Here is a 20,280-nt window from a genome sequence, read left to right as displayed (position 1 = left end):
ATTTTAGTGTGCTACATCTATATGTCAACAGCTGTTACAATTCTGCAAAACAACTCATAAATCACAAAGGAGGTACCAAGAATAAAAGAACAGTGGAGGGAAATTTAAGAGCCATTGAAATAGTGGAATTGGCAGTACAGAATGTTGAGCTCCAAACAGATCTGAGAGATGCAGCTTTTGCCAACAATAATGCTTTCCATGGTAAAACCAAGTACAAGGAATGTGGCTTGCTTTGTAGCTATTGAAAAAGCCTAAGAGACAAATGAAAAGAAAGCACATTTTCTATCATGTTACTGGAGGCAGTTTATAAAGATTCACACATATCTACAAATTACATGAATAATGGCTAGTGGGTAGGATTGGTCTTCATTTCAAATGATGACTCAGGTTGTTAGGATGATGAAGGTAAGTTAATTTTAATTTTTAGAATTATCATTAGGTTAACATTATTTCCAAAGATTCTGAAAATTTTGAGTCTGTGTTTCTGTTTTTCTGAAGTTGCTGGTTTGGACAGCTTTTGCAGTAGCAGCAAACATTCTTGTATCACACTGTCACACAAGAGTAAACATTTCTTTCTAACTTGGGTTGCAGGCTACACTAGTTTCTATTGAATGAGTATAAATAAATAAATAAATAAATATATATATATATATATATACATACATATATACATATATACATATATACATACATACATACATATATACATATATACATACATACATACATACATACATACATAACCTGCCCAGTCCATACAATGTTACCTTTATGTGTGTTTTCAGGGATAACCATTTGGTCCTTGGGGAAGACAATCTTTCTCACTCCCAGCTTTCCCCTGTTGCCTGTAATTTTTTGTGTAGAATTGAGTCCTTTTGGGCTTTTCCCCATCTGCTTTGGCATGACCATTGGTGTAGTCCTTATTCAGCTCACAATTGGTCACTGCATCAGTGAGACTATGGGTTAAGAAAGATTTCACTATTACCAGGATACACAGTTCTTCTTAACAAGAGAGAAATGTTCTTGGTATTGCAAACCTAGCTAACTACTTGATGCCAGTGAAGCTGTCATTGTTATTGGAGAATCTACAATGTAGCATGAATAATAAAAAGTCAGAGATAGATATTGAGGTTTAAGCTGAAGAGCACAGAAGCAAAGCAGCCAGACACTAGCTCTTCTAACTCAGACTGAAAGTTTGATCTTGTCTCCATAAGCTTTCCACCAAGCCTCAGACTACTGCCTCTTCTCAATGTAGCTGGTGGTTAAATCTTTAAGATTTTGCCTCTTCCTTATATTCTGCTCTGTGCCCAGCCATATCCCTCCTGTCTCCACCTTCCTAGTTCTGGAATTAAAAGTGTGTGGTCCAAAGTGCTGAGGTCACCTTTTTTTGAGTTGTTTCTCTTTAGGACTCCATCAGTTTTATGTAGCTCTGTGTGGCCTTGAATTAACAGAGATCCACCAGCTTGTCTCTGGAGTCTTGGGATTAAAGGTATGTGCCACCACTGTCCAGCTTCTATAGCTAACTTGTATGGCTGGTGAAATTAAAGGTGTGTATCACCATTGCCTGGCTCTGTGGCTTGTGTCTAGCTTTGCTTTCTGTACTCTCAGGCAAGTTTTATTAAATAATAAATAATATATCACCACATACAACTACTAATTTAGTAAGCCAGCATAATCCCTAACAAAAGTGCATAAGAATTTGTGCTTATAGCTATGGATAAGCAGAGTCTTCATTCTTCACCAAGGAAACTTCTTTTTGCAACATACTGAATCATGTTTGCTCCTAGGTTTTGGTCATAACAAGCCACAAGGCAAAACCCAAATTTTTCTGGGATTAGAAGTTCATTTGTCCATTTCCCCTTCTGCACTGGGGGAGAGAGGGTTCATGTATGTCTCTCTTAGGGTTCTACTTGTTTCCTAGCTTCTCTGGGGTTATGGATTGTAGATAGGTTATCCTTTGCTTTATGTCTAATATCCACTAATGTGTGAGTACATATCATGTTTGTCTTTCTGGGTCTGGGTCACCTCACTCAAGATGGTTTCTTCTAGCTCCATCCATTTGCCTATAAATTTTTCTGCTGGGTAGTACTCCATTGTGTATGTTCCACATTTTTCTTTATATATTCTTCAGTTGAAGGACATCTAGGTTGCATCCAGTTTGTGGCTATTACAAATAATGTTGCTATGAACATAGTTGAACAGATGTCCTTGTGGTATATGTGTCCTTTGGATATGTTCCCAAGAGTGGTATGGATCTTGAGGTAGATCAATTTCCAGTTTTCTGAGAAACAGCCAAGGTTGACCTGTCACCTCCACACACATGTGCACACATGTATATATGTATACCTGCACATATTCTTGTGTCTCTTCTTTGTGAAGATATCTGCAGACTTATCTTGGTTATCATCTTCCAGGTATTCTGAAAAATAAGTCCTACCCCCTATGATTTGCCCATCTGTCTTCTTAATGTGAAACTGTTCTAATTCTTACTCTTGCAATTCCAATGACTGCTTCCATATGAAACAACTAATTAGGTTTCCCAGATCTCAGCCCCAGAACTGTTCTCCACGTGTCTTTTGTGACCTCCATTTGATCTTTTGTTTTTGTCTCATGGGTTAAATATTGTTTAGAATCTTGATGTCAGTCTAAAAGTGTTCCTTTCTCCTATGTTATCTGTCATATCATTTCTTGACCATTCTGACTTAGAAGTATGAATTACATTTGACTTCCCATTCCTTGTATTCCGCAGTTACCAAATGCCAAGATACATAGTATGCTAACACTGCCACATTTCTATCCACTCATTTCCGCCATTACCTTCATTCTGCTTTACATTTTAAGTTTAGATTCTTCCACAACATCTTCTTCTCTAGCTTCTTACTCATCTTCAGAGTTTCCATATTACAAATCCATATAACTTCCTTCTTTTCTGACTCTAACCTGATCATGCATTTATCCTGAGATGATTTTTTCATAGCATTTCTAAATCGAATTTTATGGAGTTGTCTTCTAGAAGTCAAGGTTAACTGAAGTTTCTGGCAAAGTAGATAACTAATATTACCTGAACACATTCAGAATTTCCTACTTGCTGTTTTTTTATTGACACTTTCAACCCCAGGCTCAGCCATGTGCTACCCATTGCTTTTTAAATTCATTCTCATAAAACATGCCTCTCAAAACTTTGCCTGATTAACACTTAGTTTATCTGTCTCCTCAGCATAGATTTTCATTGTTTTTAAGTGAATGTTTCTTCCCTGACAGGCTACTAACCATCCTTCCTCCAGACCGAGTACTAATTGTGCGTATTATTCTCTGATGCATTTAACTCAGAACTCTGAGGATCTCCCCCAACCCTGGAATGGGGCACAAGACCTTTGGCCTTTTCCACACTAGGAAAACATTCACTTCCTGAGTTATATCCTTATCCTCTGTAGAAAAGTAATAATTTTGCTTTCAGAGCTTATACTAGAATACAACCTCTGTGACATCTAGTAGGCACTTCTTAACTGTTAATTATTGCTGTTTTTAGTCACTAGGATTTCAAGGAATGCTGGGAAAATGTGGCTGCAGTTACTCAAATAGAGTTTCACATAATTTCATATTCTTTTAATAGAATAGTTAGTAAATGAGAACATGTTCTGGGTAGAGGCAATTGAGAAGTGATTTATTTTCTGTTTACATGCAAAGTTATAATGTTTTGGGGGGAGGGTGAATGGCAAGGCCCATTCTTTTCACAAAATTAATTTATGATTAGCAATTTTAGACCTAGCATATCTGGCAACTAAGTTTTCTGTAATAAATTATCTCTGAAAATTGAAAAATATAAAGTAATGATTTCTTATGAGTTTAATCTCCTGGTAAGAGAAATACAAAAAGAAATGAATTATGACTTTCTGTATTATGACTTCCTCAACATCTCAATTACCTTGCTTTTTATTCTCTTAGAATAGTTACCTAACACATAATTGCCCTGCTTCATGTGAACTTAGAGAACTTTTCAAAAATAGGTCACAAATGGGTGGGTAGGTGTGAGAGTGTGGGCAGATCTACTGCTAATTCCAGTTTTTAAAACATAGACTTGAACTTCTAGCATTTGTTGTCAAATAATGAATAAATGTCTTGATTTTTAGAGACATTAACCTGTCAAAGTGATCACCCTCAGTTTACACAACTGGAAATAAATGGGATGACTAGTATCAGAAAAGAAAGTGAAAGCAATTCTTCATAATTCCATATGATTGGAGTCCTCCATGTTTAATTACAGTTGAACTTTTTATAAGAAATACAAACACTTTTTGACTTTCTCATTGAAATTTTTTGCTACTCAACATTGAGACTATTTTGGCCATTACTACCAGAATTACAGCTGTACTTTTTTGTTCCCTCTAAACTAGCACTGTTGTCTGGACAGTACTACTAAGGCTATGTCTGTTATGTTGAAACAGGAAGGGGGTCCTTGTGTGGGGGACTATGAAGGATTCCATGGCATGAGAGGGTGGCCGAGGTGGGAGACAAACATGCCAGGCAGACAGAGCTTAAGTGAGAAGGTTTATTAGAAAGGAGATGGAGAGGAAGGAAAGAGAAAAGAGGTAAAGAGACACAGAGACAGAGAGGACAGAAGAGAAGAGGGAGACAGGAAAAGTCCTGTCTGCCCCAGGGGAACAGGGGGAAGAGAGAGCGGGAAGAGGACTGGAAAAGAGCAGAAAGAGAAGAGAGCAGAGAGGAAGAAGAGCCAGAAAGAGAGCATAAGTGGGTGGGGTCTTTCTTTTAAAGGGTCCTTTGCACCTGCATGCTAACTAGTACTCATGGAACCATGGGCAGACCAGAGTACTGCCGGAGTGCCTTCTGCTAGGTGACATAATACCTGAATCCTTACAATGTCCACTTCATTTTTCTTGGCCTCTAAAAAGACACTTAACTAAGTTTTCTACATAAGGTTCTACTCAGTCTAATGAGGTTTTAAACTTTCTCAAAGACAAGGAAGGGCTGGTCTTATTCTTTAATGTATTTCTGAAAAAATAGACAAATTAAGTAAAAATCAAGGGTGTTTGGTTGGTTTACTGTCTTAGACATTTAGAATAGCTGTCTTTTCTCACCTTCAAGTCAATGTATCTTCAGATGTCGGTAATCTGATATGGCTGCTTATTAATGTTGTAAAAGAGAAAATGAAACTTAGGTCACATTTACAAGTGAATGCAAATATGATTACTCAGTGTAGTTAGTGATGAAATCTGTGCTTATACTGAATTCCTTAGATGTTCAAGTCTCAAATTTTCCATCTGTAAATAAGAGGTGAGGACTAGATAGGCTTTAAGGTTTCAAATTGTAAATTTCTGAGGCTCTAAATAAAATGCATTCTATATATAGGGCCCATAGGTGGCAGTACCATGTAATAAAAGTAATGAAAGAACTTGTACACATTAAGAAAAGCATGAAATTAAAATGCAGTTCCTCCCCCTTTTTTTTTCAAAGTAGACAATGAGAAGCAGAGTCAAAATGGCCACCATTGCTTTTGTTTCATGATATTATAGTTGCATGAAGTTAGCTGCACAAGAGAGAGGGAAATTAAGTTCTGCTTTTTTTTCTATACAAAATGCATTTACAAAGAGAAAAAAGAGTCTGTTTACTTTTATATCAACAACATATTGAAAAACATGGAGGATCCTAAGAGGGACACATGGATCACCCTGGGAAGAGAAATTAGATAATGTCTACAGAGAAGTCTGGGGTGGGGAAGTGGTAAAGGGGAGGGGAGGAGGTGTGAGACAGGAGGGAAGGAAATGGCTTAGGCAGGGAGGGATGCAGTGGAAGAACAATTGAAAAGATATCTTAACAGAGAAAGCCACTATGGGCTTAGGGAGAAACCTGGTGCTAGAGTAACTCCCAAGAATCAACAAGGATGACACTAAGACTCCTTGAAATAGAAGAGAGGAAGTCTGAATTGTCCTACTCCTGTAATCAGATCTATGAATACCCCAACCATCATCACAGAGCTCTCATCCAGTAATTGATGAAAGCAGAAGCAAAGATTCGCAATCAAGCTGAGTTCCAGGAATCCAGGCAAAGAGAGGCAGGTGTATCGCAAAGGAATGGGCATTAAGTTTTCAAAAGCTCAAGCCAGGCCCAGTGTGTCTCCTGTGCACTGCCTGAAGATCAGGATTTAATCTCTCAGCTACTGCTCTAGTGCCGTGATGATAGTGGACTATCCCTCTAAAACTGTGAGCAAGCCCCAAATTAAATGCTTGCTTTTCTAAGAGTAGCCTAGTTCATGTATCTCTTCATAGCGATAGAACAGTAACTAAGACAGAAGTAAAGCAAGATATCAGAATAATGTTGGACTATGCAACGAGGCTCATTCTTTTGAGAATTTTATAACAAAATCTAACTTGACCTAGAGAAAGTATTGCAATGTAGGATATTTTGACATGCACATTCTTTTATTTTTGTGCAGAACCTAAGCTGATAAAATATTTTCTCTTAAGTGGAAAAGTAAGCATTCCTCCCTGGCTAACAAGTCGATGATTGTCTGTCCTGTACTGTTCCTATCAGTGGCAAGGTGGATGATTTTAGGATGGCTGAAGGCTAGTATTATCTTGTGATCAAAAGGGAAAATGTGATCAGAATCAGAGTATATCATATGAAAGAATATTTTGTCAATAAAAGAGTGAGATTCACAAAGTCAGAATTTGTTTCCATTTTTGTGGACTGGTTATTAAGAAAGCTAAAGCTCAGGGTAGATTCCATGGTTAACAGCACTTACTGCTCTTCCAGAGAATGAGAAGTCTGTGTCTAGCACCCATATTGGATGGCCCACAACTGTGTGTAACTCGAGCTACAGGGACCTGATACTCTGTCTTTGCTTTTCCAGCCACTAGTATACACATGTGCATGTACATACGTGCAGACACATACCACACACACACACACACTAACATTTAAAATAATATAAAAGAAAATTAAGTTTATTTAAAAATTATCTATTTTAAGTTAGGAGGGAGGATTACTAGCAGGTTTCCCAGCTCTTTCCCTAAAATGATTGCATTTTCTGTTGTTTAATGTGTGTTTGGGTCTGATACCTGTAAAGGCCAGAAGAGGGCACCAGATACCCTGGAATTGTAGTTACAGATGGTTGTGAGCCAGCATGTAGGTGCCAGGAACCAAACCTAAATCCTTTAGTAGTCTTTCCTCTTTTAGCACTGAGCCTGAGCGAGGCAGGTACTTTTAATCCCAGGAGTCAGGTGCAGAGGCAGGTCTATCTTTGTGAGTTCGAGGCTAGCCTTGTCTTCAAAGAGAGTTCCAGGACAGCCAGAGTGGTTACACAGAGCCACCCATCTCAAAAACAAAAACAAACAAACAAACAAAAAAACCCAAAAACAAACAAAACAACACCAGAAACAAAAGCAAACAAAACAAAAATGGCTGCATTCTTTACAAGCTTATGTATGCGGATTTCCCTGTTGTGTATTTTTGTTGCTCTTGCTGGCCACTGCTTGGGTGTGATTTTTGCTCAGAGTTAGCTTCAATGGTGTGGTGATGTGGTTGCTTAGAAGTCATTTCCAGTGGCACCTTCCACCAAGTCAGTCAGTGGAGAGAGAGAGAGAGAGAGAGAGAGAGAGAGAGAGAGAGAGAGAGAAAGTGTGTGTGTGTGTGTGTGTGTGTGTGTGTGTGTGTGTGGTGTGTGGTGTGTGCTCAAGTGCACATAGGTGAGTGATCATGAAGAGAGAAAGAGAACATAGATTAAGAACAGGGATAATTAAAAGGTCATTAATGAAGTCAGTGAGGGCTCCAAGGTTGGAACAGAGGAGGGAATAGTTAAACCAGTGTTTGAAGGATCAGGAACAATGTCTGGATTTGGAGGGAGAAAAAATAGCTCCTGAAAAATATACAACAGGAAAGTTACATACTAAATATAATGGTACCACAATTTTATTTGTGTATATTGTATAGTATGAATAATCAGATAGATTTATTATATAATACATGTAAGTCATGCTATTTATATATCATTTAGAAGTAAGTTTCTTGTCTGAAGTTTTATTCTCTGGATCATAATTTCAGATCCTTCAGTTAGCAGAGATCTTTGTACATTTTGGGTTACACCAAAGCCCAAGCTCCTAAGTACCCAATAAATATTGGCTAACAGAGTGAGACATTTCTCTGGAAAACAGCACTTTCCAGACACAACAGGGTAGATACACATATTAATTCAGAGATTGAAACAGCATGTACAAACCTGCAGAAGTCAAAGCCACACAAAACCCTAGCACAGAAAAGAAGATACTAGACCCAAAGTCCCCCCCCCCCCCAGCCAACAGCCTATTTGCATCTTATAGCTGCCAGGAGAGGGAAAATCACTTTTCTTCAATGGAGTGACTCTGGCTATATTAACCTGGGTGTTAGTTTTGGTTTCCAGATTTAGAAAGCCCCTTATTGAAAGATATGATGACCTCTTAAGGTGGAGTGGCAGAGCTGGTCAGGTGGAGTAATGTGGTCAATGTTTTTTATTCGGGATATCATTTGTAGGGAATTATTGTTGAGGAAGAAAAGCTACCAAGCATTTCTCAGTGGCCACCAACTATTAGCAGCTGGACGGTCATTCAAAGACAAGGTTTCCTTCCTATTCTTGGTATTATTTATGTAGTGTAGCACAGGTAGGGTATTCAGGGTCCAGATACTGAGGTAAGTGTGAAGGAGTGTAGAATTCATATCACAGAAGGACAAAAAGAGAGGAAAAAACCAAAACAATAGAATGTTGGTCACAGCAGAAAGCAAACATTTTTCCAGCATGACCTACTTTTACCTTGGTGTATATCATTAGCCTACTTTCTAAGTGAGTTCATAAGTTTTGTCCATGTTTCTCTACCCACAGAAATTTTTCTGTGTTATCTTCAATTTCTCTTATCCTATTCTTGATCTTCCTGAAAGTAACTTTTGTTCTCAGTGCTCCAGTAACATTTATGTTAGCAAGGTGTCTCTCCAACTTGACCTTCTTTGACTTACCAGAAGTCCTTGGTATTTCTTTTTTTTTTAATTTAATTTTTTAATAACTAATTTTGAGAATTCTATACATAAAAATGTGTTAACATTATTTCTTCCTGCCCCTCTCCTCCCATCAATTCATTCTGTGTCTTCTCAAATTGCATTCATGTTTAAGACCTATTCTTTTATTATCTTTGTTTTACACACACACACACACACACACACACACACACACACACACACACACACACCCCCGTGATAAAGAGATAGGGGGCAGACACAACTTCCTGAGTCCATTTAGTGTTGTTTGGGTTGAGCAACCAATCCGGAGGGTTGTGGGTTATCTCTAATGAAAACAGATTCAGAGATTCCCCCTCTGTCAGCGCTCATTGATTGCCTGAAGCTCTTTATCTAGGGGTGAGAACTTGAGAGATTTCCCCACCCACATTGATATGTCACCTGGTGTCATTATACAGGTCTTGTTTAGGCAGTTATATTGTTGAGTCTTCATGGGTGTAGCTTCTGATTTGTATATGGAAGGTACTACCTTACAGCTGATGCTTTGGATTCCTAACTTTTAGAATATTTCTACCCTCTGTTTTCTTGATTGTCCCTGTGCCTTAGGCGTACAGTTGTGTTATAGATGTATCAGTTAGCATTAGGTACCTTACAGTAATCAGTTGCTCTCTGCATTTTGACTGGTTGTATATTTCTGTAGTACTTACTATCTTCTTCAGAACAGTATTTATTTTTTTACTGATGGGGGAGATCAACACTTATCTATCTCTGTGTGACATGAGAAAGGATTGGTGACAAAGACAATGTCAGGTTTTAAAAAAAGATTGTAAATAAATTTGCTTTCATCACTTTGGATAGGATCCTTTGCCGGGTTTTCAAAGTCATTGTTGACTTTACATCTTTTACTGAAGGAAATAAATTGGTTTTTAAAAGCAAAGAATGAGGCTACCATGTTTTTCCTTGTCCCAAGGCAACCCCAAACAGATGCTCTTGCCCACCATGGCACGGTATGGGTCTAATAGATTGTTTCTAGTTAGGCTTCACATTTCACTGCCACTAACACCACCTCCTTAGAGTTCATGGCTGTCTCCCCTCAAGGTCAGGGTTTTGATTCCTGCCTGTCTCCCTTTCCCGCAGTGTTTTTAGCACAAACACATGCTCTGTCTGTCAGGTACAGTGTAAAAATGACTTTTCTGGAAGGCATGGAAATTTTCTGGGCACCAGCCACACACGGAGCGAGCATTATAAGCAGATGGTCCCATTACCAGTTCCAGCACGAGCCAGAGAGAAGCGGTTCTTTATAGGATGTGACAGTTCCGGCCCTCTAATCTTTTTTTCTGTCTATGTGGGGCTCACATCCTCTCCTCAGTCCAGGTTCAGAACAGCTTCTCTGCAGTTTCCATTTTGCATTCCCCCTCCTCATCCAGATCCTATTCAGCATGATACAACACAAATAAAAACTCTCCGGTAGTTGCTTTGTCTATGCCTGGATGGATTTGCTTGCCAGCTTTCTTTTTCTTTCATTTTGATACCCCCCCCCCCCCACACACACACACATTCTCTCTCAGTTCTTCAGTCTTAGCTGGATTGTTTTCTGACTTTCACTTTCTGAAGCATGGTTTCAAAGCCACCACTCCTGGACTACAATCCAATCATGTGAGTATTTTTCACTGCAACTGACTGTCAAACTGTCCTAAAATCAGAACACCAACACCTCTCCTATTTTACAGAAAAATATGGTTAAGAGATAATTCCTAGTAAAGCTGGCATAGGGTTGGGGGGGGAAGCATATTTTTATATATTAGTATTTGAGAACATAAGCTGATGAAGAGAAAGAACTAACAAAGAATGGCATGTGAAAGCCCGGAGGCCTAACTTAGGGGCCTCTCAACCCCCCTTGAAGCTTAGGCAGGATGGCAGTCTCAGGCTTGTTTCAAGGGTGGGGGACAATTATTCATCTTGTGTTCTCCACTCCTTGCAATATGGATGGGAGGAAGGGGTACCTGCTGTTCTGTTGAGTCCAAACGCTGAACCCCCAAATCACCAAGAGACCCGATGCAAACGCAAAAAGTCTTTAATTTTACAAGTTAACTCGGTCCCCCATCCATCTGACACACCGGGTAAAGCAGGAGGGACCAGGAGGGACATCAAGCAGAAGGGGCAGAGAATATATTGGGGTAGAGCATGGGGAGTGTTGGGGTCTGCAACAGTCTCAGGATTGGTGCACTTCCAGGCTTGGGCAACCTGTCCTGTGTTGGTCAGCTGCAGCTGCAGTAAGGTTGCTGTGCCTAAAGGCCCTCCCAGGTTGCTATGCTCTGCAGTCCAGAGCCAGCCAGCTAACTTCTAATTGGTTCCTTGCCACATGGAAGCTATCTGGCTTCCTAGTGACTAGGGGGCCTGGCAAGGGAGGGAATTCAGTACACAGTTGCTGAGTCAGGGGCCTTTGTCTTGCTGGGTCTTTTTTGCAGCTGAGGGTCTGGCCCTTTCAGTTTGTCTTCCAACTAAACTTAGTCTTGTGGTTATTGGCCTAGACCACAGACATTCCTGTGGCTCACTGAGGCAGCGAACATAGACTGACTACAGCTCACCTCTCTGAACACTCAGCGCAGGGTTGGGACCGTCTCTTACTTTTGTTCGATATCATTCTGACTTCATTCCCAGGCTCTCAGTTGGGACAAACTGGTTACAAACTGCTTTTCTAGCATATCTTCCCAAGATAAATTCAATAGAAAATGGCCATTTACTCCCATAAATAGTCTAAACAAAATATCTGGATTTGATTTGCATTTATCTTTTATTGAATCATGTCTAGCTTTGGAGTGTTGCTGTGGTTAGAAAGCTGGCATGCATCACCTATCTACCAATACATACCGCTTCAGTAGTAGGGGGATGACTTGAAAAAAAAAAAATTAAAAATTTCCTCCATGAAAACTAAATTCACTGTAATCTTAAGAATCATGTAAGGGCAGTACTATATTAATAGAGACCATTGAGCTTAAGCAACACATACAATAGGACTCTTTGAGAGAAGTGACACATGAATGGTTCAGGAAAGATAGACTGGAATTTTGGAAGCCACTAGGGACAATGTTTACTGAGGATCTTGGGAGATCTGGTAATGCTTTTATAATGAATTACAAGGCTTTGTCATAATCCACAAAATCCTTCACAACATGGTATCAGTTTATATCTATTTCATCACATGCCAATACCCATTTTACCCTTGTAATCCAACTCAATGAGTTTCTCTAAACACATTATACTACAAAACTCAATGTTTTCCTTACCATTGCTATCTTTCATTTTAAAAGTGAACTTTTAAATTAAAGAACACAGGAAAATGCATGCTCAGCCCAATGACTTTTTAAAAGTCCTGTTACATTTTTAGAATGTTCTTTCATGCTTTTCCCAAACTTACACATTGACATTTGTTCATTAGTGTCAAACTCAAATGTTTTCACACTGTGTTTGTGTAAAGATCTCAGAGGGAGTTACTTTTTCACCCTTGGTTTGAGTGCATGGTAATGTTATTAAGGTAAGGCAATAGAAACTAGTTTGTTTTGAGGAGATTGGGGAAGATAATGAGTTCTATTTGGGACAGATAAGTAAAAAGTGTGTCTAGAGAGGCCTGGTTAGTATCTAGTTGTACTGGATCTATATGCTCAGTAGAATAGCCAGAAGGAATATATTGATCTCTGTGTTGCTACATAGAGTTAGCTGACAAGTCTTCTCAGTGGGAAGAGTATCAAGTCAGATTGTTAGATAACAGAGTATTTCAAAGGGCAAAGGCAGACTACTCACCAATGGAGACTGGCAAGAACAAATAGAAAGGTGTAAGGAGACAAGGAGAAGTTAATCTGAGTTGTTACATGATGGCCAAGGAGACAGGATGGAGGGGGGGTGAAGAAGTGATTAGTGTCTATTGCTACACGCAGCAAAAGGATGAAACCCAGTAAGGGAACAAGGGCTTTGGTCAATAGAAAAATGCAGGGGAAGTTTTGGGGAGAAAGTGTGAGAGATCTTTGAAGGCAATAGAAGGAGTTCCCTTCTAGGACAAAAGTTGTCAAAAGCAGGCCTCCTATGTACCTTGTGTTGGGAACAGGAGATAGATTTATTTTTCCTAGCACAGATGAAAGACTGGAGTTATAGCTGTGGCTCTTCATCCTGCATTGGGTGAAGGGCATTCATTACAACATCATAATGGATTTCTTCCCGGCATATTTTGTTTGAAGAGAGAACACTATTATGTGAATATAATAATGGAAAAATACAACTTCTGAGCAATTCTGTCAGTAACTATATGGGACAAAGCTGGCCAAATACATTATTATATCCCACGACATAGCATAAAAGTGGATTCCACTGTTCTGCATAGAAAGAAATTACTACCTTGGTTTCTCTAAACAAATGTTATTGTTGGTTATATTGTCAAGATTTGTAGTTTTCAAACTAAAAGTTTATTTTATAGTCACTTAATTGCTAATGGTTGTTTACCCAGTGAGAAAAATATTTAACAAACATGTATGGAAAATAAAGTATAAGAATATAGGAGTTCTTCAGTATTCAGTGTTGTCATATTAAAACCCATGTGTTACAACAGAGGTATCGAGGCTGTGTGTCCATGGCATTATGGTTGCTGGCCAGAAAAAGAACTTTTTTTTAAATTAACTTTTGCTCTCAGAGTCTATGCTACTGGTGTTCTATTTAGGAAGTGTTCTCCCATGCCTATCTGTTCAAGTATCTTTTCTACTTTCTCTTCTATGAGGTTCAGTGTGGATGGATTTATACTGAGGTCTTTTCATCCATTTGGACTTGAGTTTTATGCATGGTGATAGATATAAGTCTCTTTGCGTTATTCCATACGTTGACAGCTAGTTATACCAGCACCATTTATTGAATATGTTTTATTTTTTCCATTTTATATTTTTAGTTTCTTTGTCAAAAAATAGGTGTTCATAGGTATGTGGGTTGATATAGAGGTGTTCAATTAAATTCCATTGGTCCACCTGTCTGTGTTTATGCCAATACCAAGCTGTTTTCATTTTTATAGCTCTACAGTAGAGCTTGAAGTCCAGGATAGGGATGCCCCCGGATGATGCTTTATTGTACAGGATTGTTTTGGCTATCCTGGGTTTTTGTTTTTCTGTATGAAGTTGATGATTGTTCTGCAAGGTGTGTGAAGAATTGTGCTTGGATTTTGATGAGGATTGCATTGAATCTGTAGATTACTTTTGGTAAAATTGCAATTCTTGCTATGTTGATCTTACCTATGCAAGAGCATGGGAGACTTTCCATTTTCTGTAATTTCTTTCTTTAAAGACTTGAAGTTCTTATCAAACAGGTCTTTCACTTGTTTGGTTAGAGTTACCCTAAGATACTTTATGTTATTTGTGGCTATTGTGAAGAGTGAAGTTTCTCTGATTTGCTTCTCAGCTTATTTGTCATCTGTATGTAGGAGAGCTACTGATTTTTTTCAGTTAATCTTGTATCATGCTACATTACATGGGAGCAAGGCCAGGAATAAACAACAGGTCCACAGTGCAATGGAAACTGTTAGGTGCAGAGCCTTCAAATTCAAATTCTGATCGTACTACTTAGCAATTTAAAAATAAGTCTTGTACTTGAAACTAAGTCTTCTACCCCTCGTTATTTCTATTAGAATTAAATGGATAATATAGATGTCAAAATGGCTGGTATGTCATATAACACAGAGATGGCCAAGAGGTGCTTACTGATGGTTGCTTGAAGGAAGGACTACTTGAATAATTTAAAAAAGTTTGGTGAATGTAGAATCTAAGACATGATCTCCTCTTACAATTCATGTGCCCTATATAAAGTTTTGATGTGTGTTCATCTGAATAATACACTGTCCTAAGACAGCTACAAAATTTCAGAAGGGCAATATGTACAAAAACAAAAATAGTCATTACCATCACTGTTTGCCTGTTGTATTCTGAACTGTTAAACAGTTAAACTGAAATTTGGCAATCTTTGATAAGTAAGCACTTTCCATTCTTCTCTTCCTTTTACAAGCTAAACATGTAAGCTAAGCATCTTCTAAAACCCATAGAAATTAGATGGGAACTTGTCCAGAGGAATTGTCTGCCTAAGTTTTATAATTATGCAGTTCAGAAAACTGCACCATGTCCAGAATTGTGAACTAAGCCAAAGCTCATGACCTTGAAGGAAGCAGAACTCCAGCTATGGATCCAAGGGTACCTGCCTCAGTGTAAGCCTCCTTTCTATAGGCTGTGATTAATAACATTGAGAGCAGAACTGACTAAAAGTTATGTACCTTGTAAATCAGCCCCAAACCTTCCCTCAGGGTAGAGTTAGATTATGAATTCAGTCCTTGTATGGATTCCAAGAGAGAGCAACATGCTAAAATGAAGCATTACAGTTTTGCAATGCAGGAAAGGTCCTCTTGCTGTCAGTGGTCATCCTTAGACTGTTGTCTGTTTAGGACACCAACTCTGCAGGATTGGAAGTAGGAAGAAAGGTGCAAATAGATGTGCCCATTTGGTGTAAAAGATGACTTCAGCTAACAAGAATAACTAGTTATCTGAATTCTCTGAAGCACCCTCTGATGTGAAAGGATTATTTGCTTTAACATATCATGAGGTGGAATAATAAACTGGAGAAATTATGGTTTGGAGTATTACACAGGGTATTATTTATTCTTGCCAGAAGGGACATGAGGGCTGGAGATGGAGACAGTGGTAGAGAGTTTGCTTAACATGTTTGAAGGCCTGGATTTCTTTTCCAGCTCTGGGGTAAAAAGAAAAAGAATAATGAATATTTTTCAATAAAATAAAATATAATTTACCTATGAAAAACAGATTTTGGTAGGAGCTTTTTATTCATTTTGTCCAGTATATATTTTACCCAAGTAAATAATTTTATGGTCACAGAATCATTTTGGAACTCAGAAGAAACACATTGTTTAAGGGACTGAGGCTGAAGATTTGCTGGTATCCTCTTATTCCTTGTGCAGGAGCATAGAAGCCTTCAATGATTCTTGTTTTAATTAGGGAAAACCCACTTAAATGTTGTAGGAAGAAAATCCAACATATTCTCCAGGGGATCAATCACATATCATTCTTTCCAATTAACTTATTGTTTTAAAATGCTCCTAATTGATAGTTTTTGAAGTATGTCAATTAATATGAAATCTAGAGGCAGAATATTTCTCTACTTCTATGTTTCTAAATTGCTAATCACAGTTTCTAAATTGATTACTATGGATAGAATCAGTACTTACTGAGATTATCATCCACACTGTAAACATGGAAATTTTAGGAGGTGCTATGTGGCTAGGTGGGCCCGAGTTCAAAGACTTTGTGGATCCTGCACTTCTGTTGCCTCAATGATGAACTGAAAAAATAGCATCAAGTTTCATGTGGGATGTGTAAAGTCACTGTGGTCAATTGTGGATGCTTGACAGGCCCCCACCATTAGTGATGATGAAGACGACGACATTGTGTTTGCTATTGTCTTAATACTAAACATTATCTTTATTACTTATTAAGCACTTTCTATATTGTTGTATCTTTGTTGTTCTTCCTCAGTTAACTCTTACAATCACCTTAAACTTAGTATCAACAGTCCCATTTTATAGTAGAAGGGAATAATTGAGAGCCTAGGAAACTTACTAAATTACATAGTATCCGAAGGTAAAGCAGAAGTTCTAAAATTAGTTTGTCTGATCTTAAACCCCTCCATTTTCATGGTACAGTTTTAATCCTCAGTTGATTTTCTGTATTTGTGGAGTGTATCCTAAATCCACATCATCTTGGAAGACCATAGGATCAGGATCAGCAATGAACATCAATCTCTGCAGTTCTGCTGTGGAACTAATCCCAGTAGTGAATTTTAAAATGGAGCATGACTTTTATTGCGTACTAAAATTTTTCCAAAAAAAAAAAATGGAGAAATATATATTCCTCTTGTCCTGTGAGAATTGCCCACTCCATGGTGCATATTCTGCTAGTCATCTTCTGAAGATCATCTTGTACAATTATTTGTTCTTCTTGTGCCATAAAATCTTTTCATCTGCTGGGTGGTGGTGGCATACACCTTTAATCCCAGTACTGGGGAGGCAAAGGCAGGTGGATCTCTGTGAGTTTGAGGCCAGCCTGGTCTAAAGAGAGATTTCCAGGACAGCCAGGACTACAATGAGAAATCTTATCTAAAAACAAACAAACAAAAACGAACAACAACAACAACAACAAAAAAAAAACACAACCAACCAACTTAACAAACAACCCCTCCAAAAACAAATCCAAAAACAAACAAACAAGCAAACAAAACCAAACCCATCTTTTCATACAATTTTCCCATCAAATAAACAAATGTCTTACGATTAGTAAGATGTTTGTCTCCTATTAAATCTGAGTGGCATAAAAGCCTGGACTGTGGGAAACCAGGTTCACTTGCTATGTTTAATGATAATAAAGAAAAGCATGGATGTACAAATGAAAAATAGTAAATTTAGCAGCTCTGTAGGGAAGAAGGAAATCAATGTTGGTTGGAAGTCTTCCCACACAGTGTTCTTCCATTTAAATCTCATGATAATGAACATCATTTGTGTGCTGCTTCTAGACAAATTTCTGTCCTGAATTCTTATTAAATGTGACATTTTCTTCCTTTACCTCCCCTCTCCTTCCTTCCCCTAACCTCCCCTCCGCTCCCTTCCCCTCCCCTTTCCTTCCCTTCCCTTTCCTTCTTCTCCTTTTCCCATTTCCTAAAAGAAATAAACAACAATAAAAGAGTTTACAATTCACTTCTCTGCCCATGAATAGCTAGAAGGTGGCAATGGAAATAGATGATTTGAATCTACCCCAAATTTCAGGTTTGAACTGCAAATAAATTTCACTTACAGATACTAAAGATACTCTGATTTTAAATATAACTGTTGATTCAAAAATGAGTTACTTTTGTAGATAAGTGACATCTATCCAGAAAATTGTCCATTTCTTCTAAATTTTCTAATTTTGCAGAGTATTTGAAAGGGATACTTACAGGTCAACATCTGAATACTTATTTGTAGATTCCACTTTTATTTTGGTACAGTTTAATTGGAAACATATAACAAGTTTAGATGACCCAAATGGCTAAAATCTGCACACTGTGAGCCACTCTTCTTCATTATGGCACATGAGAAAATTTGACATAGAGATATAGAATTCTGAATTTAACTTCTCAGCATAAGGGTTCTTTAAAGTCATTGTATTCACTTTGTTAGTATATGATGCTGAATTACATTTTTCCAAGTATTAATATTTACTGTCAAAAATAATTTGTGTGTGAAATACTAGGCACCTGGCATCAGTGAAAAATATGAATTTTCCATTTAATATTATTTGGAGGAAAACAATAGCTCTATTCAATGGACAGAAGAAACTTCTGACTCCAATTCCATGTTTGCCATATATATATATATATATATATATATATATATACATATATATATACACACACACACACACACACATATATACACATATATACACACATGTACATATGTGTATATGATATATGTGTATATATTAATAGAAAGTTGGTTTGGTTTCATTGTTTTAAGGGCTCCTCTACCTCTGAGGCATAAGACTCAATTCATATATATATTCACCTGTCCTGCGTGCTGAGTGTCAAGACAACCTGCAGCAGTAGGTCTTCTGGTCTCTCAATCATGGTGTGCCTTCATGTTGTCAGTTTTGAAAACAGTTCTGTAAGAACAGGCCTGCAAAGTGGGACAAGTAGAAGGAGTGACAGCCGAAACAGGCTTTATCGTTCTCTCTTCTGCAAATGAAGGAGAACTGATGCCCATGAGGATGGGGTGAACACAGGATCCCTTCTCATTTGTGGCTTTTTTTTTAGAGAGTCTACAAAATACCCATATATGTGGATATTAAAGCTCTATTTGCATATAGTTACCAAATAGTCTAAAGGCTACCTGTAACAACTAGTAGATGGCAATACAATTACCTAATTCCTTGTTTCAAACCTTTTGTAGGTGCTTAGCTGTAACACTGACATCATGCACGATGATGTTTTGTGATGACTTCAAAGAAATCAATACATTTCTTATGTCATCAGGTTAAATCATAGTTATAGAGAATGAAAATTGCTTTGTCTACAGTTACAGCAACTTGTCCATTTGCTAAACTTGTGTGTTGATATTTTCTTTACAGGCATTACTTTGTGATGCTTTGATACTCAATAAAGAAAAAGTCTCTTGGGATGTATACCATATCCTGTGACTTATCCTTCTGAACAGTGAGTAAGCTAAGCAATTCTTCATTACTTTGTGCTGGGGAGCTTTGTCAGATTTGCCTTTGTACGTCATATGTTTGGATTTTATATTTGGGAAGGTCAAAATTCCTCTTAATACTGTGTTAAAGAAGATAGGCAAAGCAGAACACCTTTAGTTAATGCAGCAGGAGATGAGTCAGCAGCTGTTCATATTTTGTCAGGCTAGAAAAGAGAGTAAAGTCAGGGTGGGCATGACCTGCAAAAGCCCACCCCTTGTGGTATTCTTTCAGATGAGACTCACTTTTTTAAAGACTTCAGGGTTCTTTAGAATAGTGCTCTATTATGATAATGTGTGTAGGGAACCTTGGCAGGCGAGGTTGACCAAGGTGGGGACAGGCATGCCAGACAGACATAGCTTAGTGAGAAGTTTTGTTAGAAAGGGAAAGGGGAGGGGGAAGGAAAGAGAAAAGAGGTAGAGAGACACAGGGACAGGGAGGACAGATGAGACGATGGAGACAGGAATAGTCCTCTCTGTCCCAGGAGAACAGTGGGAAAGAGAGCTCAAGTGGGCAGGGGGTCTGTCTTTTAAAGGGTCCTTTGCATCTCCATGCAGATTACTAGTCATGGAACCCTGGGCTGGCCAGGGTACTGCCTGGTGCATTCTGCCAGGTGACAGGGGCGAGCCAGCATAATGCCTGAATCCTTACATGCTCTAGTTGGGAAACAACCTTAGAAACATGATTGTGGGGGGATTTCAGATTCAAACTACAACAATAGCACAAACACTAAATGATTGTGACCCTTCCATAGGATTGATTCTTGTTTCAAAAAGAAGTTTGGTGACTTGAAACAGTTTGCTTTTAAGCAGTTAGTTCTTGCTAGAATCTTCTGTTCATCTCTCAGTCCAGGAGTATTGAGTTTACAAGGAAAAGACTCAAGGTTAGCACAGCCATATTTGGTACTCCAATCTATGATTTTACTAATTTCAAGTGAAACCTCCTTCTAACCTTTCCCATTTCAGAGGGAAAC

This window comes from Phodopus roborovskii, unplaced genomic scaffold (assembly GCF_943737965.1).
Source record: "Phodopus roborovskii unplaced genomic scaffold, PHOROB, whole genome shotgun sequence".
NCBI lineage: Eukaryota > Metazoa > Chordata > Mammalia > Rodentia > Cricetidae > Phodopus > Phodopus roborovskii.
The sequence above is the reverse complement of the archived record's forward strand: the minus strand, read 5'-3'. Positions refer to the sequence as shown.